We start from the raw sequence: 20,875 nt of genomic DNA on the forward strand, positions 1-20,875 counted from the left end.
TATTAACTCCAAGATGAGACCAGCAGAACAATTAAGGCAGGAGGCTGGGCCCCGGCCAGGTGACTTATTTTCTCCTTCCCTTAAGTCAGGAGACTCCCCTCTGACCACATGTCCACAGAAAAGGCTTCTTGGAGGTCAATGGGGAGTGATGAAAAATTAATGCCAGGCTACCCACAGGCCTCGTTGGTAAAATCAGCTTGGCTAAGAGATGGTCTGAGCACACACGGGGGGATCTTGGTGGGGGTGGTTTAGTTGCTCAGTCATTTCTGACTCTCTGCGACCCCGTGGAATGTAGCCCACCAGGCTCCTCTGTCCATGGGATTCTCCAGGGCAGATTTCTGGGGTGGGTGGCCATGCCCTCCTCCAGGGGATCTTCCCCACCCAGGGATGCCACATCTCTTGCATCTCTTGCATTGCAGATGGATTCTTCGCCACTGCACTACCAGTGGCGTGTACATGTTAATCCCAGACTCTTAATGTATACCTCCTCCACTTTGCCGCTTTCCATGTCTGGGGGTCTATTTCAGATATTTTGTTGTTTAATTGACCTCTGACTTTGTGGGACATCCGCCTCCCAGGGTTTGGCTCAGGCTGGCTTTTGACAGCCTGGCTAGATTTCCTTTGGGGACAGCAGCGGTCCTGGGAGGATGGTTGTGTCAGGTTATGAATCTTACAGGAAATCAGTCCTGAATATTCACTGGAAGGAGGGATACTGAAGCTGAAACCCCAATCCGTTGGCCACCTGATGGGAAGTGCTGACTCCTTGGAAAAGACCCCGATGGTGGGAAAGATTGAGGGCGGGAAGAGAAGGGGACGACAGAGGAGGAGATGGCTGGATGGCCTCACCGACTCCATGTATGTGAGTTTGAGCAAAGTCCGGGAGTTGGTGATGGACAGGGAGGCCTCGCGTGCTGCGGTCCATGGGGTTGCAAAGAGTCGGACACGACCTAGGACTGAACCACAATGACGCGGTCTTATGGCACCACCTAATGGTCACGTGCGGCATTGCACGTCCCTCCTGGTCCGTTTCCACCCACAGTGTCGTCCAAAGCCTGGTCCAGCCCCGGGGTCCACGTGATGACCTGGCCCTGGGATGCTGGGCATCCGCCATCCTGGGAGCCCTGGGAGACTGCAGCACAGGATGTGCCCATTCTTTTGGGGTTTTTCAGATTGCTCGTCTTGCTATTGTTTAGTAGCTCAGTCGTGTCCGACTCTTTGTGACCCCGTGGAGTGTAGCCCGCCAGGCTCCTCTGTCCATGGGATTCTCCAGGCAAGGATACTGGAGTGGGTAGCTGCTCCCTTCTCCAGGGGATCTTCCAGGACCCAGGGATCGAACCTGCATCTTTCACGTCTCCTGCACTGGGAAGCGGGGGTCTTCACCACTAGCGCCACCTGGGAAGGCCCCCAGTGGCCATGTCCCAGCACACGTCTGGAGAGACTGGCCTCTGGGTTTCCTTGCTTCCCGGTCTTGGCACAGATTTCCAACATCCCACGTACATCACCAGGGATGCTGGCAGCGGGTGGAGGGGACAGGGCTAGTGATGCTCAGACCGCCCACTTTTCAAGTTGTCCGAAAGCAGAGCGTGACCCACATTCTGGAGAGCTTCCCGGGAGTGAGTGTACCATGGTGATTGGCAGAGTTACACGTCCCAGGGTGGCAGAGTCCAGAAGTGGGATTTAAGGGCACTGAAGTTGAAGCGAAACAGGCGCTGATATACAGCAGCTTGGCGGCTCCTTGGAAGATTCAGCTAGGCTTACCGTGTGGCCCAGCAACACCTCTCCTAGCTGCAGACACACAGGAGCTGTGAAAACGTGTCTACATGAAGATGTGTGCACTGGTATGCATGGTGTTCATAGCAGCTGTGTGGGCAACCAACATAAATGTGGAGATAATCCAAGTGTCCATGGATGGTGGATGGATGGTGGATGGATGATGGGTGGGTGGGTGATGGATGGATGGGTGGATGATGGATGGATGGATGATATATGATAGATGGATGGATGGATGGATAGGTGGATGGATGATGGATGATGGATGGATGATGGATGTATGATGGATGGATGATGGATGATGGATGGATGGATGGATGGATGGATGATGGATGATGGATGGATGATGGATGGATGGATAGATGGATGATGGATGGATGATGGATGATGGATGGATGATGGATGATAGATGGATGGATGATGGATAGGTGGATGGATGAGTGGGTGGTTGGATGATGGATGGATGATGGATGGGTGGGTGATGGATGGATGGATGATGAATGGATGGATGGATGGATGATGGATGGATGATGGATGATGGATGATAGATGGATGGATGATGGATGATAGATGGATGGATGATGGATGGGTGGATGGATGAGTGGGTGGGTGGATGATGGATGGGTGGATAGATGGATGGATGATGTGTGGATGGATGATGGATGGATGATGGATAGATGGATGGCAGATGGATGGATGGGTGGATGAATGAATGGATGATGAATGGATGATGAATGGATGGATGATGGATGATGGATGGATGTTGGATGGATGGATATATGGATGGATATATGGATGGATGATGGATGATGTGAGAAGAATGTGGTGGAGCTTTGTCAACAGGACCACTTTAGTCCTACACTGTGTCCTTTGCCTACCTCCAACTGCAGGGTGAAGAGTCTCTGTCTTTATTTCTAGGGTCCCAGGGAGGGAAATGGTGCCCCTATCAAAACCCGGAATGCCTTCAGCCATGCTGGCTGTTGCCTGGATCCGTCTAGGATCGCTGAGGATCGTGCATGTGTTTTCCAGAGTAAGCTTCCCCAAACCCCTAAAAAGCAGGCTTCCCTGGTGGCTCAGTGATAACAAATCCGCCTGCCAATGCAGGAGGCCTGGCTTTGATCCCTGGGTGGGGAAGATGCCCTGGAGAAGGGAATGGCAACCCACTCCAGTATCCTTGCCCGGAGAATCCCACGGACAGAGGAGCCTGTCGGGCTACAGTCCATGGGGTTGCAAAGAGTCCAACAGGACTGAGCGACTAACTTTTCTCTGAGATGCTTCCAAGAGGTGGGCTCCGGAGAGCCATGTGAATCAGCGATGGGGTCCCCAGAAGAGGTTGGCGGAATCTCAGAACGTTCATGTTCGTGTGCTGTTAAATGTGTAGATATTCATTTCCCTGCAGCAGGTGTTAGTTGCGGCCCATGGGAACTACATCCCAGACCAGAGCTGGAACCCAGGCGCCCTGCGTTCAGAGCTCGGAGTCTTAGCCCTTGGACCACCAGGAAAGTCCTTATTCTCTGGATATGTGGACAAGAGCAGCCTTCCTTTCCCGGTTTATTGTTTAGCTTTTTGACAATTTTTTTTTTCTCCCCCAGGAAGGTGAATCTCTCCATGACCAGGGCTTTAAATATTTTAATCAGTCAGTGCTCCACACAAGCAGGAGAATCCGAAGGAAAAGGAAAGGTGACTCCCTAATTCGCCCGTGTTCCTGCTAATTACGTTCCCGGGGGAGGCAGACTGAAGCTCTCTTTTTCTATTAAACATATAAAGAACCTCTTGACTTCTCATCAAGAGTCGGACATGACTGAGCGACTGGACTGAACTGACTTCTCATTAGCCCCTTGGAAATATCGCGGTGATTTCTCTGGTATTAAAAATGCAAACTTGGAAGACACACGGATGGTCGGGGAGCAGAGACAGACAGAGGGGAGAGGCTTAGCTTACCTGCGGCCCGGATGGCTGGCTATTGATCGCATTTTATTTTTTAATTCTTCACATCGTACTTTTAACTAAACGCTAAGACTCAGATTCAGCGGTGGCTTCAGGGGCACTGAAGTGTTTCAGAAAGTTTACTCTCGCCGCTGAAGTATGCAATTGAAACAGGGCACCTCTCTACCAAGGGGTATCTGAAAACCCAAAGAGAGCTTCCCTGTTCCGTTAATGTAGAATTAAATTTTGACACTGACGCTTCAAGTGAGTGGAGAGCGCTGGGTAAAAGACCGCACACTCATTTAAGGGCTTTAAAAATGCTCTTCTAAGAAAAATATTGTGGAACATCACTTATATGTGGAATCTGGGCTTTCCTGATGGCTTAAGGAGAATCCCCTTGCAATGCAGGAGATGTGGGTTCCATCCCTGGGTGGGGAAGATCCCCTGGAAGAAGGCATGGCAACCCACTCCAGTATTCCTGCCTGGAGAATCCCATGGACAGAGGAGCCTGGCGGGCTACAGTCCATGGGGTCGCAGAGAGTCAGACATGACTGAGCGACTTCCGCTTTCACTTCCCCTTTATATGTGGAATCTAAAAATAAATGATACAAATGAATTTACTTGCAAGACACAAAGAGACTCACAGACTTAGAGAAGGAAATTAGGGTTCCTGGAGGAAGGACGGGGGAAGGGATAGTCAGGGAGTCTGGGATGGACATGGACACCCTGCTGCGTTTACCATGGAGAACCAGCAAGGACCTGCTGGACAGCCCAGGGAACTCTGCTCAATACTCTGTAATAACCTTATGGTCACCAGGGGGAAGGATGGGGGAAAGGATAGTCAGGGAGTTTGGGACGGACATGGACACACAGTCTGCAGTGATTGAATTGTCAGGTTGCTCCCAACGAAACCGGAACGCCCTGGGCGGGGCACCCGGGGAGTCTTCTGCTTTCGTAAAGACCAGATAAGACACAGGCACATCTGGGAAGGAGCAGGGCGTGTCTGCGAGGTGCAGCTGAGCGCTCCGCCCGGGTTCCATTCATCTTGCAAACTTGAGAGTGATTTTGAGGGCTCACCCTGGCCGTGGTCTCCCTCAGCGCTGCCTCCGTGATCTGGGGATCTGAAAAAAGGGAAACAAAACCAAACACCAAACTCCTGCCCTGAAATTCTGGTGTATCGGGGGGGGTCTTGGACAAGCCTTACCGCTGGCCAGAGTCTTCACTTTCTCTGCCCACCGAAGCCAAGTGAAAAATACAGAGACAGGGGTTGGAGGAGACAGAAAGGTGGCTTTTATTCTCAACTGGTGGAGAGGGGAACCCAGCCAGTCAACTCAGGCCTCAAGGACTGTTCCCCGCCCCTTGATGTGGAGTCTTGTTAAATCACCTTCGTTTCTTGATTCTTTGTGACCCCCTGGACTGCAGCACGCCGGGCCTCCCTGTCCATCACCAACTCCTAGAGTTTACTCAAACTCATGTCCATCGAGTCGGTGATGCCATCCAGCCATCTCACCCTCTGCTGTCCCCTTCTCCTCCTGCCCTCAGTCTTTCCCAGCATCAGGGTCTTTTCCAAGGAGTCAGCTCTTCGCATCAGGTGGCCAAAGGATTGGAGCTTCAGCATCAGTCCTCCCCGTCAATGTTCAGGACTGATCTTCTTTAGGACGGATGAGGAGTCTAGGGGCTTCCACAAGATGAGGGCTTGCGGTCTGGAGTCCGTGATGAGGAACAAAGCTGATACGACCCTCATATCGTCCTCTTGCATTCTTGCCAATTCAGTCACAAGCTGGCGTCAGTAACCCAGTAATTGACCCTGGCAGTCCGCTGACCCTGCCGCTTCCTTTCTGATGTGTAACTACCAAGGGAAGGGTGTTTTCAGGGTAAACAGCAGATACAGGAAGGATTTAGCACAGAGTCAAAGGAAAACTATATGTGAGGTGTAGCCCGCTGCAGTCAGAGGGCATAAACGGAAACTCAGTTATAAACGTGCAGAGTCAGGAGCAGCTAAGTAACAACAACAGCAAAAAAAAAAAAAAAAAAGAAAATACCCCAAAACTAGAAATGTCCAGGCCTGCTCACTCTTCTCTTTAATTTCTTTCTTCTTAGGAAATGGAAGAAAAAAAAAACAAAGCTCATTCCTTTTTTGTTTTTTCCCGTCCTTTTCACTGCAACAGCCTCTCCATCGCAAGCTCGGGGCTGGGACGTGTGAAACTTGGAAATGAAACTCTTGGCTATACGCAGTGGCCTAAGCTGACTGGCCTAACAGGACTGCCTGCGTGCTCAGTCGGGTCCGACTCTTGTGACCCCGTGGACCGTAGCCCGCCAGGCTCCTCTGTCCATGGGATTCTCCAGGCAAGAATACTGGAGTGGGTGGCCATGCCCTCCTCCCGGGGAGCTTCCCGACCGAGGGATTGAACCCCAGTCTCCTGCCTCCGCAGGCGGATTCTTTATGGTCTGAGACACCAGGGAAATTAATGAATGCTTCTTCAGTTCAGTTCAGTTCAGCTCAGTCGCTCAGTCATGTCCGATTCTTTGCGAACCCATGAACCACAGCACGCCAGGCCTCCCTGTCCATCACCAACTCCCGGGGCTTGCTGAAACTCACGTCCATGGAGTCGGTGATGCCATCCAACCATCTCATCCTCTGTTGTCCCCTTCTCCTCCCGCCTTCAATCTTTCCCAGCATCAGGGTCTTTTCAAATGAGTCAGGTCTTTGCATCAGATGGCCAAAGGATTGGAATGAATGCTTGTAAGCTACTCCTAATTGCAGAAATAACCTTCCCCACCTTTCATGGCTGGGATCGCCGATGCTATGGTGGATTGGGTAGACAGAATGCTGCATCTTTTGCTAAATTCCTGAAGCTGAAGCTCCAATACTTCAGCCACCTGATGTGAAGAACTGACTCATTGGAAAAGACGCTGTTGCTGGGAAAGATTGAAGGCGGGAGGAAAAAGGGACGACTGAGGATGAGATGGCTGGATGGCATCACTGACTCAATGGACATGAGTTTGGGTAAACTCCAGGCGTTGGTGATGGACAGGCAGGCCTGGCGTGCTGAAGTCTATGGGGTCGCAAAGAGTCAGACATGACTAAGCAACTGAACTGAACTGAAGAGACATTTCTAAGTATGAGGCGAGGAAGGATCAGCAGGTACATGCATGACTTTATCTTAGAATCTGTAAACAGTACATTGGAATATGTGAGTCCAACACCCCTTTTCCAAAGAAAGACCTGAGAGAGAAGTAGCAATAAAGTCATGATTGCGAGTCATCAAGCAGATGAAATAATTCAGTTGAAGCATATCTCTTCCCAAGACATGGGGACTGGGCAGGTGGTCAGGAAGGAAATACGAAGTGCTTTTAACTTTATATGCAAAACGGTGTTCAGTTCCGTGTTGCTTAAAGTAGTTGGGTTTCTGCTGGTCTCTGAATTCTCTCCAGATGGTTCATGTGGACACTTGCTTGATGAGGCAGCTCGTCGCAGGCGGCGGGGTTTGGAGGGAAGCCTCCCTGGGGTTCCTGTGACAAGGCCAATGATGACTTGAACAGATGGCTTCCCCCTGCTGACTCCTTCTCTGGGGAGTCTCTTCTCGGAATGAAAGAGCCAGCACATCTGAGGCTGGGTGTGGCCAGCGGGGCTCTGGCTGCATAGAAAGCCACCCTTTGTCGTGGTGAGGGCGCCTGAAGTCTGAGTCTGGAGGTGAGGGCGCCCGGAGTCTGAGTGTGGAGGGACAGACGGAAGCAGGGCTCTGTGACCCTGGGTGTGTGTCTCTGCGTGTGTGCGCGCCCGTGCATGCACGCTTAGCCCTGGGGCTTGCAGGAATCGGGGAAGAGGTGGACAGGGAACCAGCTGATGTTTGGGGGCAATTCCTTCCCCCCCTCAAAAAAAAATTTAGTTCAGGTTGAAAACTGGAGCTTGGGGTCTAAAGTAAACTCAAGTGTTACTCACTCAATCGTGTCCGACTCTCTGCGACCCCATGGACTGCAGCACGCCAGGCCTCCCTGTCCATCACCAGCTCCCGGAGCTTGCTCAAACTCATGTCCGTCGAGTCGGTGATGCCATCCAACCATCTCATCCTCTGTCGTCCCCTTCTCCTCCCGCCTTCAATCTTTCCCAGCACCAGGGTCTTTTCCAAGGAGTCAGCTCTTCCCATCAGGGCCTATTGTATAATACAGGGAACTCTGCTCAATACTCTGTAATAACCTTATGGTCACCAGGGGGAAGGATGGGGGAAGGGATAGTCAGGGAGTCTGGGATGGACATGGACACACTGCTGTATTTAAAATGGGACACTATCTCAAATTTCATCTTTCGGAAATTCTGCTTGAGTGATAGTTTCCAATTATCCTTAACATGTTCATAAAAAAAAAAAAAAAAAGCAAATTTACCCATTATAAAAAAACAAACCCACCAAGGAGTCAGAGGATTATTGGATCCTTGAATGGAAATAGTTCCTGTTGGAATGTGATTTTACTCACAAAGACGTTCATTTAGTTGATCCTCAGAAAGATTAGTTAGCTTTTTTTTTTCTTTTGGTAACAGATTCTGGGGTATTTGTTGTATCGACTCAGTAGCTTTATTCCTATTTTATTCCTAGTGTTTTTTTTAAGGACTCTCCATAGTGTTCTCCCAGAAGCCTGTTTCTGAGGGGTGTCCATTTCGGGACAATTGTTTGGCTTCCTTAAAAGTAAAAATGCAGGGCTTTCAATATCACCTTAAGGATCGCCGTCTAGCATCTGGGATGCTGCTCACGGTTGGGTGTGAGGTTGGGTGGACCTGGGTCTCGACCTCCTGGGTAAGGTCTGCCTTTGGCCAAGAGGAATCCAACTTCTTTTGATTGTCCAGCGATTTCGTGTGCTTTTCTTTCTGCCCACATGAGTGGGGGCACACACCCGTATACGTAGGAAGGTTTCTGCCCAAGGGGCGGGGGAGAACCCTTCTGGCTGTGGAAAACACTCTGGTTCTTTGCATGTTGACAAATTACTCTGGCCGAAACCTGAGACCCGCTGCTTCTTGGGACGGAAAAAGCCATCCTCTGCTCTGGGACTCAGAGCCTGGCCTGCCTGTTGAGTCAGGACGCAGGTCATTCCTACCTGGGCAGGTAGTTCCCAGGTGTGTGTGTGTGTGAAAGTCGCCCGGTCGTGTCTGACTCTTTGCAACCCCGTAGGCTGTTTAGTCAATGGGATTCTTCAGGCCAGAATCCTGGAGTGGGTAGGCTTTCCCTCCTCCAGGGGGACCTTCCCAACCCAGGGATCGAACCCAGGTCTCCCACATCGCAGGCGGATTCTTTACCAGCTGAGTCCCCACGCAAGTTCCCAGGCAGACAGTCCCAAACCTGCCCCGGAGGTGGTTTGTACTTGTCCCCTTAGAATGTCTTAGTTGGGAAGCAGCGTGACCTCTGACGGTCGGGGCTCCAGGCGGCTGCGTTCCCAGCCCAGAAAAGAAGCCAGTGGATGGTGACCAACATCTCACAGGGATAGGAGAGCAGAAGACTGCATTCATGTAAAATCAGGATGTCAGCCCAGCCCAGGGGCTACCCAGCACCACTGAGGGCAGGTGGATTCTTGAAGGAAGGCATCATGTAAAATCAGGATGTCAGCCCAGCCCAGGGGCTACCCAGCGCCACTGAGGGCAGGTGGATTCTTGAAGGAAGGCAGATTGACAGGCGGGCCGTGGAGACGGAGCGACCAGCTTTTATTAGGGCTCTTGAGGAACGGCTGGGGTGGTCCTAGGAGTTAACAGACCCGCCTGCCACGCAGGAGACCTGGGTTCCATCCCTGGGTCGGGAGGATCCCCTGGAGAAGGGAATGGCAACCCACTCCAGTGTCTGGCCTGGAGAATCCCCACGGACAGAGGAGCCTGGAGGGCTACAGTCCAGGGGGTCGCAGAGAGCCAGACACGACTGAGCAAATGAGCGAGTATTTTCGGTCCACTTGAGGAATGGAGACGTGGTCTTTCGGTGGCTTTTTATTTGTTGCCGGTGTTGAACTTGACTTCCCCAGGTGGCTTGGCGTGGCGTCGCCCTTTGAAGACAGATCCCTGGCGTGTCCAGACTCTGCTCCGATCTGCCATGCCTGGGCTTGCAGAATGGTGTGTGCCCTGGGTAATGACTGTGCTCTCTGCCTCCAGCCAGGCCAGCCTCAGGCCGGGGGCATTTGGAGACACACCGCTGTTTGTTTTTCCTCATAGACGTGTGGATCCCGTGGGCTTGCCCAGAACACGGTTTGCGTGCATCGTGCAAAAATGAAGGGTGGGCGCTTACCCTAGTCCGGGGTCACAGACTAGGGGGGCTTTTTTGTTCAATGTGCTGCAGCATCTTTTAAAAAAAAAGTTATTCATTTATATATTTATCTGACTGCACCAGGTCTTGGTTCTGGCATGCGAGCTCCTAGTCACGTGGCATCTGGTTCCTGCTCTTTAGTTGTTAATGAGTATCTGACACTTTGCGACCACATGATCTGCAGCACGCCAGGCCTTTCTGTCCATCACCAACTCGTGGAGTTTGCTCAAACTCATGTCCACTGAGTCGGTGATGCCATCCAACCATCTCATCCTCTGTCGTCCCCTTCTCCTCCTGCCTTCAATATTTCTCAGCATCAGGGTCTTTTCAAATGAGTCCGTTCTTTGCATCAGGTGGCCAAAGGATTGTAGCGTCAGCTTCAGCATCAGTCCAGTGAATATTCAGGACTGATTTCCTCTAGAATGGACCGGTTGGATCTCCTTGCAGTCCAAGGGACTCTCAAGAGTCTTCTCCAACACCACAGTTCAAAAGCATCCATTCTTCGGCGCTCAGCTTTCTTTAAGGTCCAACTCTCACATCCATACATGACCACTGGAAAAACCATAGCTTTGACTAGACGGACCTTTGTTGGCAAAGTAATGTCTCTGTTTTTTAATATGCTGTCTAGGTTGGTCATAACTTTTCTTCTTCCAAGGAGCAAGCGTCTTTTAATTTCATGGCTGTAGTCAGTGTCCACAGTGGTTTCAGGCTCCAAGAGAATAATCTCAGCCACTGTTTACATTGTTTCCCCATCTATTTGCCATGAAGTGGTGGGACCAGATGCCGTGATCTTAGTTTTTTGAATGTTGCATTTTAAGCCAGCTTTTTCACTCTTAGTTCCCTGACCAGGGAGCAAACCTGCGTGTGAGAAGGCGACGTCTCAACCACTGAAACCCCAGGGAAGTTCTTTTTCTCTCCTCCTTAACAGGAAAAGGCCAGCAACCTCACTGTAATCGATATGTTGACAACTGTCCGAGGCATCAAGATAGCAGAAGGCTTGAGATCCCGGAACAGACGAAGAACTCAGGGAAGTTATACTAAGTCACTTCAGTCGTGTCCAGCTCTTTGCGATTCCATGGACTGTAGCCCGCCAGGCTCCTCTGTCCACGGGATTCTCCAGGCAAGAATACCGGAGTGGGTAGCCAGTTCCCTTCTCCAGGGGATCTTCCCAACCCAGGGATGGAACCCAGGTCTCCTGCATTGCAGGCAGATTCTTTACCATCTGAGCCCCCAGGGAAGCCCAAGGAAGGACAAGCTATCCAGCAAGTCCGCTCCAGCCGAGACATTCTATGCAAATCTCTTGATGACAATTGGATCTTATCTAAGCAACCTGCGTGCAGGCAGAAGTTGAGGCCCAAGAAGATGACTGCAGGGAACACCTCTGCCTTCCTTCAAGGCCAGCTGTGTTTTCTTTTCCTTTTACTGTATTGTTATACTTTTCCTGGTTGTAATGAGCAGGCTGATTTCAAGATGGAGAAAAGAATTTTCCACCTTGATGCCTGCAGGAAGGCCGTTAGTAAGGTGACCCCAATAGAGGCAGCTTAAGAGACACAGGCTGGGACTTCCCGTGTGTCCAGCGGAGAAGACACTGCGTGCCACAACCTGGCGGGGCTTTCCCTTGTGGCTCAGACGGAAAAGAACCTTGCCCGCAATGCGGGAGACCTGGGTTCGATCCCTGGGTCGGGAAGATCCCCCTGGAGGAGGGCATGGCCACCCACTCCAATACGCCTGCCTGGAGAATCCCATGGACAGAGGAGCCTGTCGGGCTATCTGGTGGGGCTGCAAAGAGTCGGAGAGGACTGAGCGAGTGATTGCATAGCATTGACACAACCCAGAGGGGTGCGATCGGACGGGAGGTGGGAGGCAGGGTCAAGAGGGAGGGGACGGGTGTATACCTGCGGCCCATTCGTGTGGAGGTACGGCGGGAACCAACACAGGATTGTAAAGGAGCTGTCCTCTCATTAAAAACAAACACCTTTATTAAAAAAGAAAAACAAACGGTATGGTAAAGGAGCTATCCTCTGATTAAAAATAAACACATTTATTAAAAAAAAGAAACAATATGATAAAGGAGCTATCCTCTGATTAAAAATAAACACATTTATTAAAAAAAAACAATATGATAAAGGAACGATCCTCTGATTCAAAATAAACAGATTTATAAAAACAAATATCGTAAAGGAACCATCCTCTGATTACAAATTAACAATTTTATTTTTTAAAAAAATTTTTTTGTAAAGGACCTATCCTCTGATTAAAAATAAATAGGTTTATATTAAAAAAATCTTGCAAAGGAACTACCCGCGGAGTGGGTCGCCAGGAGATGATAACGGGAGCGTGGCGCCTGGGGACACTCCAGGGCCGTTTTCAGGACCAGGGACGGCCCATGAGCTCACTCTGCTCGAGGGGCCCCACCCAAGACCTCACTTCCTCTTTTTCTCTCCCCCGACCCGGTAACAACACCCAGCATCGCACACATCATCCTCTTGAGGGCTTCCCTGGCGGCTCAGCTGGTAAAAGAATCCGCCTGCCACGCAGGAGACCTGCGTTCCATCTCTGGGTCGGAAAGACCCCTCTGGAGGAGGGCATGGCAACCCACTCCAGTGTTCTTTGCCTGGAGAATCCCGTGGACGGAGGAGCCTGGTGGGCTGCAGCCCCTGGGGTCGCAGAGAGTCGGACACGACCGATCCACTAACACACACGCGTCCTCTTTGAGCCATGAATCCTGCTTCCCCTTCAGTAGTCAGCGCAAACCATCACTTCACCTCTGGGGAACACCTGGGATCGCCACCTCAGTCACTGCCAGAGCCCCCAGGAGACGTACAGAGCCCCCAACACCTCAACAGCCCTGGACGCTGAGCAATAGCGGTCTCTTCTGCGGGGTGACCGTCCCCAGATCCTTGAACGGTCCCAGTTCTACCTCCCTTCCCTTCAGCAACCAGCAGCTTGTGGGGTCCCCCTCCTCTGTGTCCCGTCGGCGTCCACTAGGACAGCCTGAGTCTCCCCGGGAGCCCCTTCCTGCCCGCGGCCCCGCTCTGCCTCTATAGGGGACACCGAAAAACTTCAGAATGGTCTCAGGTTCCTCTGTCAGGGCTGTGTGTGGGAGCTCCCCCCACACACACAAATTAAAAGGTCCTTGGAAGAATCGGAGGTGGAACTGTTGGCCGCTCAGTCATCTCTGACTCTTTGCGATGCCGTGGACTGCAGCCCACCAGGCTCCTCTGTCCGTGGGATTCTCCAGGCAAGAATAGCGGAGTGGGTTGCCCATTTCCTTCTCCAGGGGATCTTCCCGACCCAGGGATGGAACCCAGGTCTCCCGCACTGCAGGCGGATTCTTAACCAGCTGAGGCACCAGGGAAGCCAAAACACCACGCAAATGCCCCCCCGCCCTGGTCATCGCCCATTGCATTCTCTTCTTCCTGCCAGTGAGTCACCCCTGCCGGCTGCAGCCAGTTCCTGAGACACAGACCCTCGTCTTGCTGACGAGGCGCTGTCTCCTGAGTGGGGTTCCCCCGCCCCCCCCCCACCCCACCGGGCTCAGCCCACCACATGACATTTTTGCACGAATCACTCAAATTCCTGGGCGTTTACATTCCTGTCTGCAAACACACACTTGCACATTCGCTCCCCCGCCCACCCAGCCACCGGGCACACGACTTCTCACCCTTTGATTGCCGAACTGGGGTGGGTGGGGGGGAGAGCTGGTTGTCTACGCTGCCCACAGACATGCCCTAACTGTTCCTGAAAGAGGGGTCAAAGGGTTTGGTGTTTCCTAGAAGCCGGGCATTCAGAGCCACGCCCTCTGAGTTTGCCCGCTGGCTGGCAGGGCAGCTTAACGGGCCACCGATGCCAGGAGGCTCTGGGAGGGCTGGGAACGGGAGGGGCTGGGATGGCATCACCTTGCCCCAGGAAACTGCATTTTCATGCCCTAGCTCTGGAGCATCTCAGCTCTTTTTTCTCCATCATCCACTGGGCACAGGAGTGTGTTTGCCTCTAGCCGGTTCCCAGGGTATCACCCCAGCATGAACTAAGAGAGACAGTTCACGGGCCAAGGGACCCAGTTTTTCGGACAAGCATGTGTATTCTTTTTTCCCCCAGGGTGCCCGTTAACTTAGAGACACAAGCCACAGAACACAGTACTATTGAGTTTGCTTGTAGACGGGTCAGCAGTTATAACCACAGATTGTTTGCTCCTTGGAAGGAAAGCTATGACCGAGCTAGAGAGCGGATTCGAAAGCAGAGACATCACTTTGCCGACCAAGGTCTGCAGATTCAAAGAGATGGTTTTTCCAGTAGTCACGTATGGATGTGAGAGTTGGACTATAAAGAAAGCTGAGCACTGAAGAAGTGATGCTTTTCAACTGTGGTGTTGGAGGAGACCCTCGAGAGCCCCTATTTTTCATCTCCAAGGTGTGTGGCGTGTGTGTGTATGTTTTTTTTTCCCCCAAAATATCCATGGCAATGAGAGGTAGCTTTCGCAATATGAATGTGCTCCCCGATCTAATCTGTTTGAGTGCCATCCCCTCACTTACAAAACCTGCCGCAGTGCAGGAAATCTTAACTCATCTTCAACACTTTGTTCTTTGCGGTTACAGAGAAGCCAGATTTAGGGCCGCAGGAAGTCTCCATGGAGAAGGCGAAAACAAAACAGCAGAAGCCAGAGGAGTCAGCAGGCAGTCTCGGCACTGAGCCACACGGAGACGGGGCGTCCGCCAGGGTGGGGGCGGTGGGGAGGCCGCTGGGCGTTCTTTTTTCTTTTCTTTTTTTTGCTTGTTTTGTTTCTCTGCTGCTTTCGTAAGCTCTGTTTTGCTTTCCACTTGGTTCTGAAGCAAACAAACAAAGCCCTCCTCTGTAACCTTCCTTTAGCCCGACCCGAAGAGAAGGGCGTTCCTCTTAGAGCAATAAATATGTTATTTTCACGCCAGGATCGGAGTGAGGAAACGACCAGTTCCCCCTGAGACACATTGACTTAATTTATGGTTTAAAACTTAAAAAAAAAAAAAATTTATAGTAAACTGGAGTGTAGCTGATTGGCCAGGCTGTTAGTTTATGCTGTGCAAAAAGTGACTGACTTATACGTACACGTGAATCTGTTTTTTTTTTTTTAGATTCTTTTACCAAGTCGCTTATTACAGATCATTGGCTAGACGTCCCTCTGATACACAGTAGGTCCTTGTGTGCGTCTTGCCAAGTCGCTTCAGCCGTGTCTGACTCTCTGAGACCCCGTAGACTGCAGCCCAGCCAGGCTCCTCCGTCCGTGGGATTCTCCAGGCAAGAACGCTGGAGTGGGCTGCCGTGCCCTCCTCCGGGGATCTTCCTGACTCAGGGATCAAACCCGAGTCTCTTAAGTCTCCTCAGTTGACAGGCAGGCTCTTTATCACTAGCGCCACCTGGGACGCCCACAGCACGTCCTTATTGATTATTTTATATATCTCTATATATATATAGCGAAGGACGGGCTTCACTGGTGGCTCAGCTGGTAAAGAATACGCCTGCGATGCGGGAGACCGGGGTTCGATCCCGGAGTCAGGAAGATCCCCTGGAGGAGGAAATGGCAACCCACTCCAATATTCTTGCCTGGAGAATCCCACGGACAGAGGAGCCTGGCGGGCTACAGTCCACGGGGTCACAAAGAGCCGGACACAGGTGAGCGACTTAACAGATAGAGCAGCAGAAACCAGCATGATCCTGTAAAGCAATTAGACTCCAATTAAAAACAAATTTTTAAAAAACTGGTTAAAACAAATACTGTCCCTAACACCGTCGGAGATGTCAATAAATATTTGCATTAATGTAAAAGAAAAACATCAGGGTTCTCCAAGCGAGGAAGACAGGGGCTGTGTGGGGTCGCACCCCACCCCCCACCACCCCAGAAGCAGACACCGAGGCTTGGTCTCCAGGGAGGACTCCCTGTGGGGTTAGGTTTGGCCAGTGGGGAACTTCTGGGCGATGAGTCAGTCCTGGGGGGGTCGCCAGAGATGCCCATGGCCGCCGAGGCAGCAGCAGGTCGCAGGGCGTCCAGGCCTGTCCAGCTGAGTGCCCGAAAGGACACAGTGTTCCAGCAACGCCAGCCCCTGGGAGCGGCCGCCAGTGTCTCCCAAGTGGAGCGCCCAGCCACGGGGACGACGGAGCTGGAAAACGTGGAAGGGAGCCCAGCGGAGCAGCAGGAGCCAAGCGGATGGTCGGCTGGGTCCTGCAAGACAGTTCCCCTAACTGCTGATCCCAGCCCGAGTCCCCGTGGACGCCGGAGCTTCCGACCGAGCAGTTACTGCATTCGAGGTTCCCGAGACCCCTCTTAGCTGTTCAGTTCACTCGCTCGGCCGTGTCCGACTCTTTGGGACCCCATGGACTATACAGTCCGTGGGATTCTCCAGGCAAGAATACTGCAGTGGGTTGCCGTGTCCTTCTCCACCTTTGCCCTCACCGGGGATAAATTAAATCTCAAAGTCCCCCAGCCCCGTCCCCTCCAAGTCCTCAACTTGGCTGGTGGTGGTTTTGTTTTTTTTTTTCTCCCTCAGGGGAATCACAGCCTGATCAGAGTCGACAGCCTAGTTCCAGAGAACGAAGGACTCGTGATTTTGACGTGACTGGTGACACCAAATGTCTTCCAGATGCTGAACGACCCGTTTTTGTTTTTTTAATCTAATCCATCCCTTGGAAAACGAAAAAGTGTACGGTGTCATTCTAGTTTCCGTGGGGTTTGCTTTCTTAAGTCATCACTTGGTTGCAACTTGGGGACCGTTGAAAGATGTGTGGGAGGCCCCTGATGGTTCTCAGGCCAGGGGGTGTTGAGTTGGGAAAGGGAATTTTGGGGCAAATGAGAAGGGCAGCGGGAGCCATCTCCATGTGTGACTATGAAGGAAAGCTTCCCAGCCGGCTGTCTGCTGCAAACATTGAGTGAGCAGGTTCGCTTTGTCCTGGGAAATAAGGAACCTATTTTATGCACTTTGTGTTTCTCATTTTTAATGTTTCTCTTCTATTCATGCGGTGTTGTATTCTGTTTTATTTAATTTTATTCTATTCTGTTGTTCTTTGGTCACTACGGCGTGTCTGACTCTTTGCGAACCCATGGACTGTAGCCCGCCAGGCTCCTCTGTCCATGGGATTCTCCAGGCAAGAGTACTGGAGTGGGTTGTCATTTCCTTCACCAGGGGATCTTCCCGACCCAGGGATCGAACTCATGTCCCCTGCATTGGCAGGGCCATTCTCGACCACTGTGCCACCTGAGCAGAGTAGTATTTAAATTTTTTTTTTCTATTCTATCAATATTTTATTTATTTAATTCTATTTTATTTTCATTCTATTTATCTTTGCATTCTATTGTACTTTATTCTTTTTATTTCACTATTATTTACTCTTATTTATTTTATTCCTACGTATTTTATTTTGGCTGACTATCCAAGAATGATTTAAACATCGAAAGAAAGCCATGTGGACATGATTTTATGTGGTCGGGGGCTAATAAGAGTCATCCATCCATCAATCCTCCCATCCACCCACCCATCCATCCATCCACCCATCCACCCACCCATCTATCCATCCATCATCCATCCATCCATCTACCCATCAATCAATACACCCATCCACCCACCCATCCATCTATCCATTCATCCATCTATCTATCAATCTACCTATCCACCCACCCACCCATCCATCCATCCATCCATCCATCCACCCATCTATCCATCCATCCATCTTCCCATCTATCAATCCATCAATCAATCCACCCATCTACCCACCCACCCATCCACCCACCCACCTATCCATCCATCTATCCAACCACCCACCATCTCTCCATATATCCTTCCTTCCTTCCTATTTCCCATCCTTCCTTCCTCTTCTTTTGTGTATGAGTGAGACTTCACATAGCCCATCCTTTACCCCCTTCTCCCACGATAAGGAGCTTTGATCTTATCGTGGGTGCAGATGTCGTGGCCCTTGTTGATAGTCATCAAGCCTGGGCACCCAACCACCAGCTGTTACGATTATGACTGTTGGCTGTTAGCAGCGCACAGCTGTCTGTTCTTCACCAGATGGTCCTGGCCTGAAGATTATGCCCATACATGCCCTTCCTGGGGTGGGAGGCAGACCCCTGGCCAATCACTGGCTGTCTTGGTGGACAGAAGCCCGTCTTGCCCTCAGGAGGTACGCTCCATGCCCCCAGAGTGCCCAGCGGGGTCAGGTCAAGCATCAGCCCCAGCGGACACTCCTCCTCGCCCAGCCTCGCATTTTTATCTCCCGGGACTCTCCCCCCGTCACCCGTTGGCATGAGAATCCCCATCTCAGACTCTGCTTCCGGCAACCCCACTGGAGCCTCTTCCTTCTCATCACCAATAATCAATCTCTATTTTCTGCCAGCTCCAGCAGTGCGCTCTGCTTGTATATTTCATGAACTTCAAGCCTCCCCCAGTCCTTCTGTCTGTTCTCACTGTTTCCATGTCCAGAGGTGAGAGGGGAGGCCAGACTTCATCTTATTAAATTAGCATCATACTTATATCATCATATCATCATATTATCATCATAAAGGAACCCCTTTCTGAACTAAGTCACACTACAGGGCATTCCCCCAAATTTCCACTCTTATAATTTAAAAATACGTTTTGTTACTGTTCAGTTGCTAAGCCATGTACCACTCTTTGTGACCCCCTTGGACCGCAGCATGCCAGGCCTCCCTGTCCATCGCCAACTTCCAGAGTTTACTCAAACTCATGTCCATTGAGTTGGTGATGCCATCCAACCATCTCATCCTCTGTCGTCCCCTTCTCCTCCCGCCTTCAATCTCTCCCAGCATCAGGGTCTTTTCCAACGAGTCAGCTCTTCGCATCAGGTGGCCAAAGGATTGGAGCTTCAGCTTCAGCATCGGTCCTTCCAATGAATATTCAGGACTGATTTCCTTTAGGACGGACTGGTTTGATCGCCTTGCAGTCCATGGGATTCTCAAAAGTTTTCTCCAGCATCACCATAATAGTGGTTTAGTTGCTAAGTTGTGTCTGACTCTTTTGACCCCATGGACTCTGGCCCACCAGGCTCCTCTGTCCATGGGATTCTCCAGGCAAGAATACTGGAGCGGGTTGCCACGCCCTCCTCCAGGGGATCTTCCTGACCCAGGGATCGAACCCAGGTCTCCTGCATTTACAGGCAGAGTCTTTTCCTACTGAGCTATGAGGGAAGCCCATAATATGTTTACCGCCTGTTCAAAAATAATACAGTGCAGAAAATTTAGAAAGCTGATGCCAAAACCTCCCTCAGCACATACGAACTAATCAATCCCTACGAAAGCTTTCGTATGCCTTCTGCTATTTCCTCTCTGCCCTCTCAGGAGAGTTTCTGTAGAATATGCATTGGCTTAGGCTGTGCCTTTAGAATTTACGAGTATTTGCAAACCATTAAACGATCTTCTGAGAAGCTTTCAAACGGCTGCAGTTTCCAAGGAGAGACTGATTTCCTGCAGTTCCAATGTGTGTGTGTGTTTCTTTTTTTACTATTCTGCTGCTGTAAAGAATACTCTTGATAGATGGAGGTTGTCAGGAAGTGAATGAGTGTGTGTCTTTCCCAGAGTTCACATACGGAAGCCCTGATTCCAAAGGTGACCGTATTAGGAGGTGTGGTTAGATTAGGAGGCGGGGTTTCGACGAGGAGGCGGGGTTTCAATGAGGGGGCGGGGTTAGACCAGGAGGCGGGGTTAGGCCAGGAGGCGGGGTTAGGCCAGGAGGCGGGGTTAGACGAGAAGGTTGGGTTTTAGGAGATTATAGGCCAGGTCCCGGGATAGGATTAATGTCCTTATAAAAGGAAGAGTGGACTTTGTGTGGATCACAAGAAACTGTGGAAAATTCTGAAAGAGACGGGAATACCAGACCACCCGACCTGCCTCTTGAGAAACCTGTATGCAGGTCAGGAAGCAACAGTTAGAACTGGACATGGAAAAACAGACTGGTTCCAAATAGGAAAAGGAGTAGGTCAAGGCTGTATATTGTCACCCTGCTTATTTAACTTATATGCAGAGTACATCATGAGAAACGCTGGGCTGGAAGAAGCACAAGCTGGAATCAAGATTGCCGGGAGAAATATCAATAACCTCAGATATGCAGATGACACCACCCTTATGGCAGACAGTGAAGAAGAACTAAAAAGCCTCTTGATGAACGTGAAAGAGGAGAGTGAAAAAGTTGGCTTAAAGCTCAACATTCAGAAAACAAAGATCATGGCATCTGGTCCAGTCCCATCACTTCACGGGAAATAAATGGGGAAACAGTGGAAACAGTGGCTGACTTCATTTTCTTGGGCTCCAAAATCACTGCAGATGGTGACTGCAGCCATGAAATTAAAAGATGCTTACTCCTTGGGAGAAAAGTTATGACCAACCTAGACAGCATATTAAAAAGCAGAGACGTTAATTTGCCAAAAAAGGTCCACCTAGTCAAGGCTCTGGTTTTTCCCGTGGTCACGTATGGATGTGAGAGTTGGACTATAAAGAAAGCTGAGCACTGAAGAATTGATGCTTTTGAACTGTGGTGTTGGAGAAGACTCTTGAGAGTCCCTTGGACTGCAAGGAGATCAAAGAACCTGCAGGCGGGTTCTTTACCACTAGCGCCACCAGGGAAGCCTATATATATATACTGTAAAACAGATGTGTGCACACAGTTTAAACAACAGACCCTTATTCCCACAGTCCTGGAGGCTGGGAGTCTGAGATTCCGCGGTGGGCAGCTTCTGTGTCTGCTGGGGCCGGCTTCTGGCGTGCGGGTGACCACCTTCCCCCTGCGTGTCTCCTCTGCAGGAGACAAAAGAGACTCAGGTTTCATCCCTGGGTTGCAAAGATCCCGTGGAGGAGGGCATGGCAACCCACCCCAGTATTGTTGCCTGGAGAATCCCATGGACAGAGGAGCCTGGCAGGTTACAGTCCA

General features: G+C 50.9%; 1 long non-coding RNA gene across 1 annotated transcript; it reads right to left on the minus strand.

Moving 5' to 3' along the window:
* Positions 1–4,232: 4,232 nt before the first annotated feature.
* On the minus strand, positions 4,233–7,697 carry LOC122435024. The gene is made up of 3 exons (XR_006267558.1): positions 7,640–7,697; positions 4,558–4,817; positions 4,233–4,288 (listed from the first exon to the last, which is right to left on the minus strand). It is a non-coding gene; the product is annotated as an uncharacterized LOC122435024 (long non-coding RNA).
* Positions 7,698–20,875: the final 13,178 nt, after the last annotated feature.

The sequence above is a fragment of the Cervus canadensis genome, chromosome X (assembly GCF_019320065.1).
Source record: "Cervus canadensis isolate Bull #8, Minnesota chromosome X, ASM1932006v1, whole genome shotgun sequence".
NCBI lineage: Eukaryota > Metazoa > Chordata > Mammalia > Artiodactyla > Cervidae > Cervus > Cervus canadensis.